Source organism: Ambystoma mexicanum, chromosome 4p (assembly GCF_040938575.1).
Source record: "Ambystoma mexicanum isolate Mex_15411 chromosome 4p, UKY_AmexF1_1, whole genome shotgun sequence".
NCBI lineage: Eukaryota > Metazoa > Chordata > Amphibia > Caudata > Ambystomatidae > Ambystoma > Ambystoma mexicanum.
Genome location: NC_090927.1, coordinates 126,400,243 through 126,416,468, shown reverse-complemented (window position 1 = coordinate 126,416,468; position 16,226 = coordinate 126,400,243). Strand labels below are relative to the sequence as shown.

Here is a 16,226-nt window from a genome sequence, read left to right as displayed (position 1 = left end):
AATGTCATCAGCAAATGCCACCCATTTAAGGCGTATTTTTTTTGACAGAAAACAAATTCTTATGATTGTTGTCTAGGTCAGACAGATATAAATTAAAAAATGTATCCGCAAGGTTACATCCTTGTTTTAGACCTAGATATGTACTAATTGGCATAGTGGTTCCTCCTTCAGCTGATATTTTTATTTTATATGATGTATTGGTATATAATTTTATAAACCAATAAAGCAAGACAGTTGCAATTCCCATATTCATCATTTTTTTCCAAAGGAGGTTATGAGCGACATTATCAAAAGCCGAAGTCGTGTCAATCAGAGCATTGTACACAGGATATGAGTTCTTTACTTTTGTTCCCGCCATTACATGTGCCATGATTGCGGCATTTAACGAGGTGCTCATGTCCTTCCGGAAACCTGTTTGATATCTTGAGTATAGATCTTTCCTTTCAATAAACTTCTCAAGGTCGTATAAAAGCAGAATCGCAAAGAATTTAACATCTGTGTCTATTAAAGAAATAGGCCGGTAATTCTGCGGTAAAGTAGGATCTCCCTTTTTGAATATCGGAACAATATTCGAGGTTAACCATGAAGGGGGAATAATACCCAAATTAAGGATGGATTGAAATTTAGTTTGTAAAATTACTGGCCAAAGCTCTGGATCTGCTTTGTAAAGGCATGGTGGAAATCTGTCGGGCCCTGCTGATTTGGAATAGGTTAATCTAGAAATAGCCCATTTAATGGCATCTAGTGACCATTTCAAACGGGTGATCGCACTATAACACAGAAGTACTCCTGGTTCCGTCTTCAATTTCGGCTGTAGCTTAAATGTGTCTGTTATATAGTCTTGCCATACATGTTCAGCGATACAGTGAGGCATAGCCAATGCAACACTCTTGTTGTCACTTTTAATTGTACGCCAGATTGTACGTGTGTCATGCGACGTTATGGCTCTCACGAAGGTCAAATTCTCTCCATTGTACTTCAGAATGCGGGCATGCCTGAGTTTCTGCTTATATACATGCAGGATTTGTTTGCGCAATGCTTTGAAGTGCTCCGCTCCTACCATTTTGGTCTTCAGTTGTCTCAGTGCTTTGTTTTTTCCCCTTTTCAAAAGCTTGAAAGTAGGATCGTAGGGGTGTAAATGTGTCTTATTTGTATATTTATTGCTAAAAAAATATGAATGCAGTGTTAATTAGTTTGGCGTACTGGCTAGTTGTTACCGTTTCTGATTTTCTATTTTCGTGTCTTACAAATTCCATTTGTTGTGATATATACTTGACAAATTGATTACACAGACCCTGACTCCACCTAATGGACAATTGAGGACGGTCTATTTCTACCAATGCTAGAGATGGATCCATCTTAAGCAATTGGCACTCCAATTTCAGATTGGTAGATATTTGAGCGTGGTGACTGTATAATATTTGACTAATCACTAGTGGCGCAGTGATAAGTTATGAGTGACAAATATGAAATCTATCATAGATTTTTTTCAAACCTCGTGACCATGTAGTTTTTGCTTTCGTGTCGATGGTCTCTACCATATCCATGTCCGAGTTCCTTAAAAATTCTCTAAATTTGCCTCCTCTGATGCGAGCCAATGAAGAGGATTTTAATGTTCCCGTCTCACTGACATTTCAGCAATCAGAATTAAAATACCCACCTAGAATTATTGCCAGAGCTTGATATGGTTTCTAGACAACTGTCAAGTTCGTCTAGAATGGCATCAATTGAGGTGGAGGCTGGATTCCAGTCTAAAGTAATTATGAGAATCGGGGGATATTTAAGCAAGTTTATATTCAAAAGTATACCTAATAAACTCGCAGACTCCCATATTAACTTGGATTGAAATTTAAAGGAGTTATTGACTGTGATTGCTAGTCCCCATAATGGGCGACCTTGAAGAGATCTTTTTGCAGGAGAGCAGAACATAGAATATCCAGGCATAGTAAAAAGGTCCATTTTCATTGATTCCTGCAGTAATATTATAATTGGCCGGTTGATGAGTGGTAATGGTGAATGCCATTTCATAAGATTAAGGTATCCACATGAATTCAATGATCGGACCCTTAATTGCAATGGAATTGGCTAGCTATGTCGTGGGGGGCAGTGGTTTAGACCTAAGGATTGAGGTAAGCATTGGTTCGAGCCAAGGTATACCTTTTGTATTGGCCACTATGTTCAATAGTTTGTGAATTGCGTTTGTACCAACTTCAATAGTTGATAGGCAAGTGTGGTGTTTATCGCCTCAACTGAAGCTTTAAGTTCTTTCAGTTCAATGTTGCAATTGCAAAGCGAAGAAGCAGGAGGTATAATTGTTGGTTGTGTGGGAGATGCCGGTGCATCGAAGCAGCATTGGGTACTTTTTTCATTTAGTGCTGGAGAGATATTTGTGGTCAGGTTTGGAGAGAGTTCACATTTGATGGATTCACATTTGATGGATCTTAAGGTGTCAGCAGCCATTATGAACCCTTCCATTCTGTCCATCTTGGAACATATATAATACAGGATAGCTTTTATTTCCTTCAGTTCCAAGTGGGACAAATCATGCCCCTTGTCAAGTAGATCTAATATTTTAATAATCACCGGAAAAGTGCCTGGGGAGTGCTGCTCATTGTCATCTGTGGGACTAGACCCTCCAAGAAATTCTGTCTGGGAAGGCTTGATGTGTGCGTCAGCCGATTCAGGAGAATATAATAGTGGAGGCGGTGGTAATTCCTCATTTATGTCTACAACCAAGTCTTTACAACTCATTTGCATACCTGGGGTTGCTTGGTGATTGTAGATCTAACAAATTATTTCTTTTAATAGGACCAAAGACTAGGGGTGTCAGCGTGTCTATTGAGCGGCTCACTTGTTCGTCAAGAGCAGCCAAATTTCTCATAGTGATATTGCACTGTTCTTTGGCTTGTGAGCAAGCTGCGGGTGATTCCGAACAACTACTAAATGCTTCAGCAGGTCTCCACCCTTCAGGGCTTGCCACGTTCCTGTGTGTAAAAGAATCCGAAAGCATGGAGATAGAAGGGCAAGTTGGAATAATAGTATGTATTAACGCTACATGAGTAGAAATACTAGTGCGGTTCGTGGTTTCTTTAGAAGTGCTCTAGGCCATTGCAACTAATGCAGCAGGTTCAATATAAGATGTTCTGCCATGACAGACCAGTGAGTCAATACTTGTCAATGTTAGTACAGATGATGCTAAATCATTACATCGCCCGCTCCGCAAACCGCTAGCCATCTTCTTGATAGCGAGGGCGTCTGCAGGGGATGTACGGTGGCCGACTATTAGGTTACAGCAAATTTAGAGATGGTTTGATATAGTAAAGAATGTGCTTAGTATCCAGCATTAGCCATTATACGTTAACAAATGATGGAAACAGGTGAGGAATCTACTCGCCTTACAGGACTGAGCTAGATACACTTCATATGGTAAGCCAGACAGTCTGTTCCTTAGAGGCATTCTCAGTCCACCCCCTGGTCTGTGCAGGAAGTTAAGGTCCAGGGCTTTATGTGGTATTCAGTCTAAGTGCCCTGTTTTGGGAATGAGGGGTTCCTTAAGTGGTGGTTTGTCCATAGTCTTCCCCTCTCTCCTGAATGTGCCCATGAACTGGATTCAGCAGTGTCAGTAACGATCACCATCCCTCTGAACCACAGCCATCTTCTGTCAAGGAGACATGACTACCCGGTTTGCAGGAGATCCACAGTGTGCGCCCGCTCTGGCCCTAACCCCTAGGGCGTCACAGTGCACGTTGTTGCTGTGAGTCCTCCGGTGTATAGCTTCCTCCGCCATCTTTCTGGGATAACTCCCACCGTCCTCCAGTACAGTATTTTCTGACCTCCCACACAGGTCTAGGTCCTCAAATAGTTCAGCACGCCTGCGTACCGTACTTGGAAAATCCGGCACGGCGCACTACCAGCGGATGTGGATCCCCCAGGGCATGGGGAGGGAACAAGCCCGAGTTTCCCCTTGTTTCAGCCTGTGCGCCTCCCAGCGCGGGGCGATCCAGGCTGTCTGCTCATCCATCGGACCACGTTTGTGACACCACCAACTCCGCGTTGGCTTCCAGGGGAGCAACACCTTCCCTGACATTATGATGGGGTCAGAGCTGCCCCTAGTCTTTCTGCATTACCTGAGTATGTAGAATGGTGCCTGCTCCGTCCCTCCACTCTGCGTCCCAACAGCTGTGATGTGCAACACTGGATGATTGGTGCGGGCCTCCACGCTTCGGGTCCCGGACCCAGAGCGTCACGGGACATCTGCTCGACCCCGGCCGGTCTCAAATCCAGGGCCTGTCTGGGTGCCTATCATTCCGGCAGGGTTCCGGCAGTTGCCTCATCCAAGCTGGCGCTTCAAGGTTCAGCACCTCCAGTATTGAGGCACTATGATGCTCTCCTCCAGTTGTATTTTGAGTTGCTGTGTAGTGTTACCTTGTAGCACCACGCATTGCTGGGGCGGCGAGGTTCACCCGCGGGCGCTTGGTGGTCACAGGACCGACTCCCACTGCCCTGATCCCTGAGCACAGCGCCACCGAGTATCCGAGTCCAGATCTGCCCGCACTGATTCACTCTCTCCGCCTGCCGTTTTTCACAGAGGTTCTCACTGCTGCGGAAATGTTTTCTTTGCTTGCTGGGTGTCCCAGGTTGCCGTGCCCTGGGCGCGCTCCTCCTCCCCCACCTGCAGGCACCTCAAGGGGCCGTTTCACCGCTCCGATTCGCACTGGAGTTTCTCTGGTCAGGACTGGCGGATCTTCAGCTTTCTCCTGCTGCCTTCCAATCTCCTCCCGGTGTTGGGAGTACCTCTGGATTTGGGCCGGATATGTAACGTGTGCTAGAGCTTACAGGCCCACGGCCATCTTGGCTGGGCTCTCTAGCTCCCCTCCACCCAAGCTAGAGACCATTTTAATTGAAATTGAGTTATTTCTTTAAATACATTTTTAATTTTCAGAAATATACTGTCTGTTTTTTTTCCCAGAATGGTGTATAGGACTGTGTATCAGGGGGCATGAAAAGAATTGGGCGTAATCGATGAATTTATAGTTTAGTTCAAAAACAAATATGTCTACAGGGTGTAGTCAAACAGACAGGCGGCTAAAGCCACCGTAGCAAAATAGATAGCCTCATGCATCTCTAATGCTTACCAAGTACAGGGAAAAATTCCTCCTCAAAGCTTGCATGCACACTTGACTAGAGCAAAGATCACAGCAGTAGCCTTCCAACGTCGCACACCCTGGGAGGCCATATGCAAAGCAGCAACAAGGGACTCACCTTCAGCTTTTTGCAAACACTACATGCTGGACTCAAGCTGCAGGACTGACGCACAATTTGGACAAACAATTCTGAAGAATATTTCAGCAACAGCGTAGATGCCATCCTCACTGGGTTGGTTAGAAAAGTGCTTGATACTCTCGAACAAGTATGTAGGAAAGGGGACAGGATGTAGGAGTAAGGGAAAGTTACTCACCATAGTGACTAGTCTACTCCTAGTCCAATGTCCCTTTTCCTCCATACACCCTCCCTCTATCCCTCTAAAACTAGTAGATTGGTCATCCCAGTCCTATCAGAGGGTCAGCGACTGATGGGGGAAACGGGGTGGGAGGCGGAGCCTAAGGTGTGGTCATGCTACCCACACATGACCCATTGTGGGATATTTTGACCCACTCGGCTGGGCTACGTTACATCACTTTGCTGCATTGGTGCAAGAAACAGCACAAAGTGGCCACGCTGACTCCTGTGCATGCCAAGATCTTTAAACTGTGTTTTGTAATAACCAGAAAATGGCTGCACCGCCCTGCCAACACACATTTCAGGTGGGGTGGTACAGAGTACTCGCTGCAGGAATGTGCCAGTGTGCTCTGCAACATTTAACATGGAATGAAAGGAAAGAGGCAGCATTACTTTGGTGTAAACCCAAAATGCCTCTTTAAAATGTCATCTTTTCAACCTTCAAAGTGCTATTTGGCGCTAGATTCATTAATTCCTCCTGAACCACTGTGATCAAAAAGGCCCTGCAATCCGCAGGATCTGTCTCGAGTCTCAGAGGAACCGGGCCTCATTTGAATGACAGCTCCTATCAAAAGTATCTTTGGAAAAGCATCCCAGGGACTGTGTTTTCATTTTACATGGGGAAACGCGGCTATTTCTTTGCAACAAGTCTCAAGAATCGGCTGTCAAGAGAAAGACTCTAAACAGATGCATGATGCATGTATCCATGCTGCAATCAAGTCCAGCACTCAAGGAAAGGACTAGAGCTGCCTAAAAGTATGTATTTCCTGCAGATGAAAACCGAATTGAAAGAAATAAGTTAAATGTGCTTTTTCCTGAATGAAGAGCAAAATCTCCTATTTTTAAAGGATATTGTTGGGTAAAGTCTTGATTATTTAAGAATGTCAAAGAATTTGCTACTGTTAAAAATCCACCTATAAACTGTTTTAATTCTATAGGTTTAAAGTCAAGATTTAGAAGGTGAAACTCAAAGCTAAAACCCAGGCTGAGTTGACAAACTATATTTAAAAAAACCTGTCCTGCAAGTTGCTAGCCCTGAGAAAGGGTGACAACTCAAACTGCTGGCACAGGCTAATTGCTGGCTTGGAGGCTTTGAATACCCAGGACAATGGGACTTCCCAGTCGTCAACAGACATTCGTCTTTGCCCCAGGCTAAGACAATAGCAGGCTAAGACACTCACCCTTCAAGTGGGAGGGGCAGGAAACTTCAGTCAAGAGAGAGGCCTCTCACCCTGCTTCAAATGAATTGGCATTTGCTTGCAGTTGAAAGAAAGAAAAAAACTGCTTAAGGACAATAGACTTCCTTTTGGTTTTAAAATGCCTATTTTGCAGCAAGAATGAGGAAAAATATGAAAGTGTGTTTTAAATCTAATTTTATGCTATTAATTTAAAGACTTGGTAGGACTCACTACTGCGTAAGGAACAGAAGTTATAAAGAATGACTGCGCGGAAAGTATTAATGTTGCGAATATAACATTTTGTACACCTATCCCAGGGGTAATTGCACATCTATGTACAAAAGTGGGAACATTTAGGCCAAATCTTTCATGGTTAAAAATGCCTAGATATAGCAGAAAGGCAAAACCAGGTCCCACAGACTTGGGGTTTGGATTGAAATGTGACCCACAAAATATGTAACCTGTGCATCTGATTTTCTCAGAGGTTATAACTGTATAAATATGTATTTGTGGGAAAATTAGATTTTGGTTCTAGGAGCTAGGTGAGGTTTCTAGACATTGTAAAAGTAACACCTTAAACATGACATCCTTTTCTGTGATCCATTCAGCGAAAAGCAAGGCGGAGACTGTGCTCTAGCCCAATTCTAGCATTAGGGGTGTGGACAGTAAGCCGCTCCCTGCCATATACTTTAGTGATGTAATTTGCCATGATAAATAAGGGAACCTGCCAACACACAGACACACACTGATTCCTGACTTCTGCCTGATTTTCTGCGTGGCGTCCTGTTCCTGATTTCTTCATCTTGGTTACTGATTCCTAATTTCATTGCAAAGGCAAGGCCTATGCATTGCTGGCTCCATTTTCAGCTAGTCCTCAAATTCTGATGCAATCCCAAAAACCCAAGGGAAGCATTCTGATCCAGTCTGGCTTGCTACTGCTAAATGCAAATCCTATATTAAAGTGGACTGTAAGTATTAATAGGAAGCATTGAAACTCATAGCATACCTTGGGCCTCATTACGACCCTGGCGGAAGACCTTGGTGCTATTAGCACCATGGTCCATGCCGGTAAGTTACTGACTCCGCCATGGAGAATGTGGGAATTACCACCCCATTACAAGGTTGGCGGGGCGGTAATTCCCCCTTCCTCCATGGCCCTTCCCCATTCCCATTTTGGCCCCATAGGGCTCAATGGGAATGGGGAAGGCACTAAGTGCGGTGTCGCAAATTGCGGCACCGTACTTAGCACCAAGGTCCCTTTAAGGGTCCCCACTTTAACGGCTGGTCTACACCAGCCGTTAAGGTCGGGTCCCGCAAAGGGACCTCATAATTAGGCGCTAATAGGTTAACGGCGCTGTAGCCTTTTACGGCGCCGTTAACCCATTAGCGCCTGGGTCGTAATGAGGCCCCTTGTCTTGCTTTGTTCCGTCCCAATCTCTAAGTCATCTGATCCTTATCCTGATCACTGTAATATTGTCACAACCATTCTTGAAACCTTGCCTTTGATTTGTTGCGCTAGTGCTAACTTTTAAAAATAATATTGTCTTTTGACATCCTAAGCCCTTAATCCTCCTTCGGGTAATCGGACTGGGTCTGCCAGGGCGGGCGCAGAGGTGCTGATGTTGGTTCCGCGGATCAACTCTAGAGCTTACTGTGTTTCAATCTGGTAACCTAGCCTGAATGCCCTAGTTTAGAGCATAACTGTCCTTGTAAAAAATGGATTCCTGTTTTCTTTTTGCGCCTTTATTTTCCAAAAACACCTCTCATTCAACATTGCATGACTCACTCAGTTTAATAGCTAGAGACTTCATTTCAACTCTGGATTATACCTAAGACATGTAGCTACATCCCCACCCAAATCGGTGTATTTCACCTGTCTTTCTTAAAAACCGTTTGGTTAATTTTAGATGGGAATCCGCATTTCTGCAATGTTTTACACGTGTGATTTTATTTTAAATTATTTTCAACCTTCCATTCATATTTAAAGTGGTTATTCTTGCTTAATACTATAGCTCATGATTGCTAGAATCTTTTCAATGTTGCTCCCATTCAATTTGTACCGATTTAAGGATTTTTGCACACATTCATTGTTTTACACAGCCATTTTCAAATGTCATTTTAAAAAGTGTAATATTTCAAACCCGTTTTTCTCTCTTGTTTGGGAAGGTTGTATTCAAATTCTGTTTGCTGTGCTTTATTCCTGATTACCTGCTGCTTCCTCATATCTATTCAGAATTGCTTATTTGTGTGTTGAGACATATGGCAGGGGGAAATCCTAACTTAAGTGCTATCCTTCCAAACAAGCCAAAAGTATTCTTTTCTCTGATGTTTTATATTTTGGGCCTCATTACGAGGCCGGCGGTAACCGTTCTGGAAAAACCGTCAGGTTACCCCCAGCCCCGTATTACCATTCTGCCACCGTGATTCCCGGAATCACCGGGGCATTACGACATGTGGATGGGGACAATGGAAAAACCGGTTCCATCTATGACAGAGCCGGTGTTTCCATGTCCGCCTGCAGGCGGGTGGTGTAAATCCCGCCAGGTCAGACCTGGCAGGAGTGACACTTCCTGCCTGCTGGACTCTTAATCATCCGGTCTGGAAACAACGGTGGCGGCGGTTTTACCGCCACCGTTCTTTCCGGACCGGCAGGGTCGTAATGAGGTCCTTTGTGTTGCTAAAAGTGAATTTAACTGCCTTTAGATAACTTCTCATCTGTTATTGTCACCACATTGGTGATTGCTTCTCCCTATTAATAAATATATGTTTGACTTGAATTTTAAATAAATAAATATTACCTTTACCAACCAGCCTGATTCCTGGCCCATTGTGACCTGGGATATTTTGAGAAGGGGTGTGATATGAGTGGTATATCACTCAGAATATTGAACCTATAGACATAATAAAATAAGCATTTTAGCTGTGCGCTGCATACTAGGCTGAGACCAGGCTGTATCGCCTGATTGAAATACTTCACACCATACCCACTCTCTAGATTCTTAAAGTGGAAGCACGCTTGGGCTTTTCAGGACTCAGTCCCGCCTCTCTTCCGTGAGCACTCACATAAGTATAGTAGAAAGGTGACATTGGACTAGGAGTACAGTAGTCACCACAGTGAGTAACCTTTCCTTTTCTGCAGAAGTTATATTTAGTAAGTTTCAAGCATATATTAAATATGTTCTCATTTGGTCTGTCACTTCATAGATCTACAAATGAGAAATGCAATTTTGGCTCTTCTAACTGCTATATGGTACCCCCACATGTATTTAGGAATGTTAACTGTCCTCACCTGTCAGGTTTGGATCATTTGTGTTTACGATTGTGGCTTCTGCTTTTTGACCTTTTTCAGGTCATCCTTGGCCATAAAGTTCGCTGAATCCTCCAGTGGTGGGTGAAAAGGGGCAATTTCAAAATCAGCTTCTCTTTCAGAAGACTATACCTACCTACACAGCCACCAGCAACCCTTCACTGATTTGATGGGGTGCGCAATTTGATTCTGTCAAAGCGAAAGGAAAGTGAATGGCAGAAGACTCCTCTCCACATCATCCTAGAATTACGAATTACAGGCAGTGCAACTAGCTCTCAAGAGCTTCCTAGCTGCAATCAAGGATGCATCAGTGAAGGGGCTGATGAACACCACCACCTGAATGTTGCATATAAACAAGCAGGGAGGCATGAGATCCTGGAAGCTGTTATGGTGTCTCAAACTCTATGGCAGTGAGCGATTGGCCACAACTTCTTAATCCCAGTGAAACACTTGCCAGGGTCTCAGCAGAGACATCGCCTTTGCATGCAAGTAGGAACTAGACTGGGTGCAATTGGACCAAATATTCTAGCGTTGTGGAGGAGGACACTGTCAATGAATCTACTTGCAATGCTGGCCAATTTCAAGAGCCTCCAGTTAGCCAGCTGCTACTTTCTCACTGACTCTTTGGGGGTAAGGGTACCCATTCCATGATATCATCTCTTCCTCTATGCCTTCCCCACCGCTTCCTCTGATCCCCAGAGTGGTGGCTCATCTTTACATGTCCCACTACATAATGATATGCCCCTGCTTGGCCCAAACAAATCTGCTACACAGAAAATAACAATATGCCTATGGCCACACTGCAAGGACATTCAGCTTTATCACCATAGACCAGCCTCTGCAGCTGACTACATGGTACATGAAAGGGCCAAGTATGGACATCTTGATCTGTCACACAGATGTATGGAGGCACTGGTAGCCTATGTGAAGAGATGGAATATGTTCATTGCATGGTGTGTTTTCTCGGGACCTCTATGCCTCACTAAACCCTTTCTTACATTTTGCACCTAGCAGAAACTTGACTTCGGCAGTCCTCCCTAGTAATGCATTTATCTGTGATCTTCTGCTACCAATTATGGGAGGGTACATCTACACTGCTATCAGTACTCATTGTTAAACAGGTCCTCAATGCCCCTGGCAGGATTTTCCATTGGTTCTCCATTGCTTCCCTCTTGGGAACTTAGTACTGTCCTAACCATGTTGATGAAGCTGCCCTTCGAGCCCATGCACATGAGAACCTTAAAGTTCCCTTCCTTGAAAACTCTGTTCCTTGTGGCCATTACAGCCATAAGAAGGGTCTGCAATAACAAAGCATTCTCAGCTCTAGCCCCATTCTCTACCTTCCATAATTTCAAAGTTGATCTATTGATACATCCTCGATACCGTCTCAAGGTTGTGTTGAATGTTTAAATGAATTAGTATGTCACACTCCCCAGATTTCTCAAGGCACACCCCACGCCCTCAGAAACGGCAATTCACTCGCTTCATGTCAGGCAATCTCTGTTATTATATTGATCATCAGGCTGTCCTGAGGAAGACTAATCATCACAAAGTATAAAGTCCTGCATTCTTTTTGAAATGATGCAGTAGAAGGGTCTGCACAATGATTGCACTTGGGCCAGGGTCTCCAACCAGTAGCTCGTGAGCCACTTGTGGCTCGCCTGAGGCTTCCCAGTAGCTCCTTTGATCAGACACCAAAATGAGCAATGTGTGTTTATTTATTTTTTATTTTTTCACATTTGGTTTTATTTTGTATTGCAGAGGAATGTGATATTCCAACCTTACAATGTTACAGATTCAAAAGACAAAAGAAAACACCAATAACTAGAAAACCCCCATGTTTGTACCCAAACCCCTCTCACTTCACCCCGATACTGCTTATTTCATCTATGCTCTGGTTCCAAGGCCTCTGTCCGATGAACAATCTACTTTTAGGCCCCTCATTCCTCCCTCCCCCTTACTCTAAAGGCTCCCTCTGAATGGCACACTCTCCTCCTTTGTCCCCTCTATTTCTCCACCTCCATTCCTTGACCCTTCCCTAGGCAGAACCACCTCGTTCTACCCTGTCTGCGGGTCTGCATTCATATATCTGACAATAAAGGGGTGCCACTCGATCTCCATCAGCCTGTGTCTTCCATGGAGCCCCGCCGTAATTCTTTCCATCGTATAAATGCTCTTGGCCACATTGGACAACTCTCTCCTGCTGGGTATGTGTTCATTTTTCCATTTGGTGGCAATGCATGCCCTGGCGGCCAACAGTAAGGATGCAGCCATTTTTGGAAGCCGCCTGGAGTACTCTCCATCTGCCTCCTCTATCCCAAACAAGGCCAGCACGTTTTTTAATACCTGAAAACCCCTTCTAGGTCTCTAATCCATCCAAGGACCTCATCCCAGAAAACCTATATCCTGGGAAATCCCCACCACATGTGCCAATAATCGACTCTCTCTTCACAACCCCTCCAGCACTTGGGACTTGTATCGGGAAACATCTTTGACAGTCTGACCGGGTCATATTGCCACCTATTGAGGAGCTTGATAGAGTGCTGTCTATACTGGCAAGATAATGAAGTATTGGTAACTCCCCCCCGCACAGTCTGTTCCAGAGGGGCTCATCCACTTCCACCCCAAAGACACTTTCCCATCGTCCTCTCAGGTTCTCTGTGGTCCACCCTCCTGCCCCAACCAAGGCCCTATATATGGCTGATATCAACCCTCTCATTTATGTGCTCCTGTCACACACTTTTTCAAACTGGGTGGGAACTCTCCCTGTCTTGTCCCTGACATTCTGATGCGTAAGGGCCCATTTTAGCTGCAAGAACAAGAATACCGAGAGTTTGCAATGCCCCGGGTCGCCTCTAGGTCCGTAATGTTCATGAATGTGCCCCCCCCCCCCCGAAAAGCTGCCCTATGCTCTCAAGACTGGCCTCAAACCATTCCTGAAATTTTCTTGGATTAGGTATGATGTCTCTAACTCCCTTTACCTAGAGGTGACCCAGGGGCGATGGCCATGTGGTGACTCCCTTCATGTCCGCCCCTTGTCTGCAGATGTCCCATATAGTCCCCAAAATGGGGTGATCTCGGATTCTCCTTGGCAATTTATTCCTATGCACCCACAACAATTCCCCGACCGTGTTCGGGCGTAGGTGAAAGTTATCCACGGCCACCCATTGCTGGTCTGCCTTGGACCTTAGGTGGGGAATTAGGATTCTAAACTGGGCTGCCTTATAATAGAGCTGCACATCAGGGAGGCCAACCCCTCCCTTCTCCGTTGGTAAAATCGGGGTAGCCCTGGAAATTCTGGCCTTCTTCCCCTGCTAGAGGAACCTATAAAGCGCCCCCGTATCTCACGGATAAAAACCTCAGGAATACGTTTAGGAAGCATTTGGAATAAGTATAGAACCCTCGGGAGGACCACCTTTTTCAGTGCATTAAGACGACCTAACCATGAGATTTTGCTATGTCTGTGTGTATTTTGAGCAACAGTGGGGAGTAATTGGCGTCAAATAACCTCTCGAGATCCCTCATAAGGTTAATGCCTAAATATTGCATTGTGGTCACATTAACCTCCGGCCTGAGTAGTGTGAACCTCTCAATATCCGAGTCCCACCCCCTCTCCGAGGGGAAAAAGAACCGACTTAGATCTGTTAATTTTCAGCCCGGCTATGGTACCATAATGCTTGATCAGTTGGAGAGCCGTTGGTATGGAGACCAGGGGTTCGCTCACATTTAGCAGTATATTGTCTGCGTATAAGGCTACCTTTTAGTCCACCCCTCCCATTGTAATGCCCCACACCCCCGGGTCATCCCTGATCCTCTGGGCAAGGGTTCTATCAACATAGCATGCAGTGTAGGAGAGAGTGGACACCCCTGCCTGGTTCCCCTCCCAAGCGCGAACCACTGTGAGAACCCTGCGTTCACCATGACTGAGGCCATTGGGGATGTGTACACCGCCATGATCCCTCAAAGGAGCCTTTCCCCAATACCGAATTTAACTAGGACCGCCCTAAGAAAACCCTACTCAACCCGATCAAAGGCCTTCTCTGCGTCTATTGAAAGAAGGGGGACGGTCCCTCCTCATATCCTGAGATGCTTGTATCATATGTAATGTCTTCCTCATTGTGTCTTCCCCCTGTCGCCCCTTAATGAAACCCACTTGGTCCGAGTGAATCAATCTAGGCATATACCCTTCCAGTCTCGTGGCTGTCACTCTGGTGCACAGCTTGAAGTCCGTATTAAGGAGGGAAATCAGCCGATATGCCCCGCACCTCCGAGGATCTCTACCCTCTTTGGGAATCACTGTAATGAGAGCCCGGGCGAAGGATTCTGGGGCCCGACCCATGTTGTATATGTCATTCAACAACTCAGTCAAAAAGGGTAGTAGAGCGGGGAGAAATGTTTTATAGAATCCTGCAGTGAAACCATCTTCTCCTGGAGCCTTCCCCAAGGGTAACCTTGCCACTGCCTTTCTAACTTCCTCTTCTGTAATGGGAGCTTCCAGTGCGGAGGATTCTTCCTGAGAGTTTGGGCAAATTAGTGGACCCCGAGTAGTGGTCAATGTCCTGTGCTTCAGGGCTCGCCTCGGAGGCATACAACTTCCTGTAAAAGGCTGCAGAGGCCTCTGAAATTCCCTGCCCTGTGAGATCCGCTGTCCCACCATTTCCCTCAATTTCCGCAACCCACCTATCTGCGCGCTGGCCCCTGAACTGCATGGCCAGTAGGGAGTTTGCTTTATCCCCTTTCTCATAGAACTTTTGTTTCAAGAAAAGCAGACTACGGATAACTTTCCTCTCCTCTCCTCCAAGAGTCTCAGTTCCTCCCTTCAACCCCTTGCCTCCTGTATGATCTCCTCCCAACTCCCAGAAGGGTCATGAGCTTTCACGTTCCGGTGTCTTATTTTTTCCCTCAATCTCCGCTCAACTAATGCCCTTTCCCTCTTTTTACGGACACCTTCCCAAATTAGGATCCCTTGCCAAGTGACCTTTCCTGCCTCCAAAACAAATCTCTTATCCACTGCGCCATCGTCATTAATCTTGAAGTATTCCACTATTTCCTTGGTCATTTCCGAGAAGAACACAGGGTCCTTCAAAAGGGATTTGTTACATCTCCATTTAGACCCTTTGGTCGGACCAGGAGATCGGGATGATCTCCGAGCCCCGTGCTTCCTCCCATATGTCTCTCGAGATATAGAGGTAATAAACCTTGTGTAAGTCCCATGTGTTGGGGAGTAAAACGTGTAACCCTTTGTTACTGGGTGAAGATGGCGCAATATATCCCTCAACCCCCAAGCCCCCAGTGAGTCATGAAACTTGTGGTATTTGGGGCCCGGAGGCTCCCGCCCCCTTTCCCCGTGCCTATGCATGTCCATGTCTGGGTCCGCCCATGTGCTGCAGTCTCCCCCTTTGATCAAGTGCCCTGAGCTTTCTACTAAGATTTTCGCCATTGCGTCTTTAAGAAATCTTAACTGTCCCTGATTGTGGGCGTATACAGTGGCAAACGTGAACCTCGTCTTTCTAATGTCTCCAGAGACCAATAGAACTCTCTCCTCCACGTCTGACAGACCTTAGTGACTTCAATTCTAAGTCCCTTCATTACCAGAATACCCACCCCCTCCTTTCTCAAGGGGCCAGAGCCCCAGAACTCTCAGCAGACCCACCCGCCCACATGGAACTCTTGTTTTTTTTTTTTCCTCTCCCTTGGAGTACTTTGTTTCCTGGAGGAACATGATATCTAGTTCCCCCCTTCGAAATTCCCTTGCCACCATCGATTTTTTGGTGGGTGAATTCAAACCTTTCACGTTCACATTTACGGTGCCTATTCGTAGGTGCCCCCTCTGCTCCCCAGGCCTATTTCACACCGGTGTCATCTTGTTATCCCTATCCCGGGGTCCCTTTCATTCCACCTCTGGGGCCTCAGTGCGTCAGCCTGAACCCTGCCCAAACCTAATGCTGGAAAAGCCTGTACCAGGTGGGTTCCCGCCTCCCACCCAAACCCTCAATCCCCCCTCCCGCCGGCGTTCAGCCCCTCCGGTGACATCACCGGGTGAAGACCGAACCACCTATGGGATCCCACCCCCAGGGTGGGCCCCTTCTCTACACACCATATATTCTTGATCCTCCCACCTTTTCCACTACACACCAATTGCCCCCCTTACAGTTTCTTAACGCTCCCCCAACCGCCCCTTATTATCTTAAACTATGAACCCAAGTACCCCTGCAACAAACCATGAGGTGGGACGAATCCAC

General features: G+C 45.8%; 1 protein-coding gene across 7 annotated transcripts in view; it reads left to right on the top strand.

The window, feature by feature from the left end:
• MAPRE3 (microtubule associated protein RP/EB family member 3) overlaps positions 1–16,226 on the top strand; it is a 1,726,857-nt gene that overhangs the window by 659,720 nt on the left and 1,050,911 nt on the right. The gene's annotated exons all lie outside the window — the stretch shown is intronic.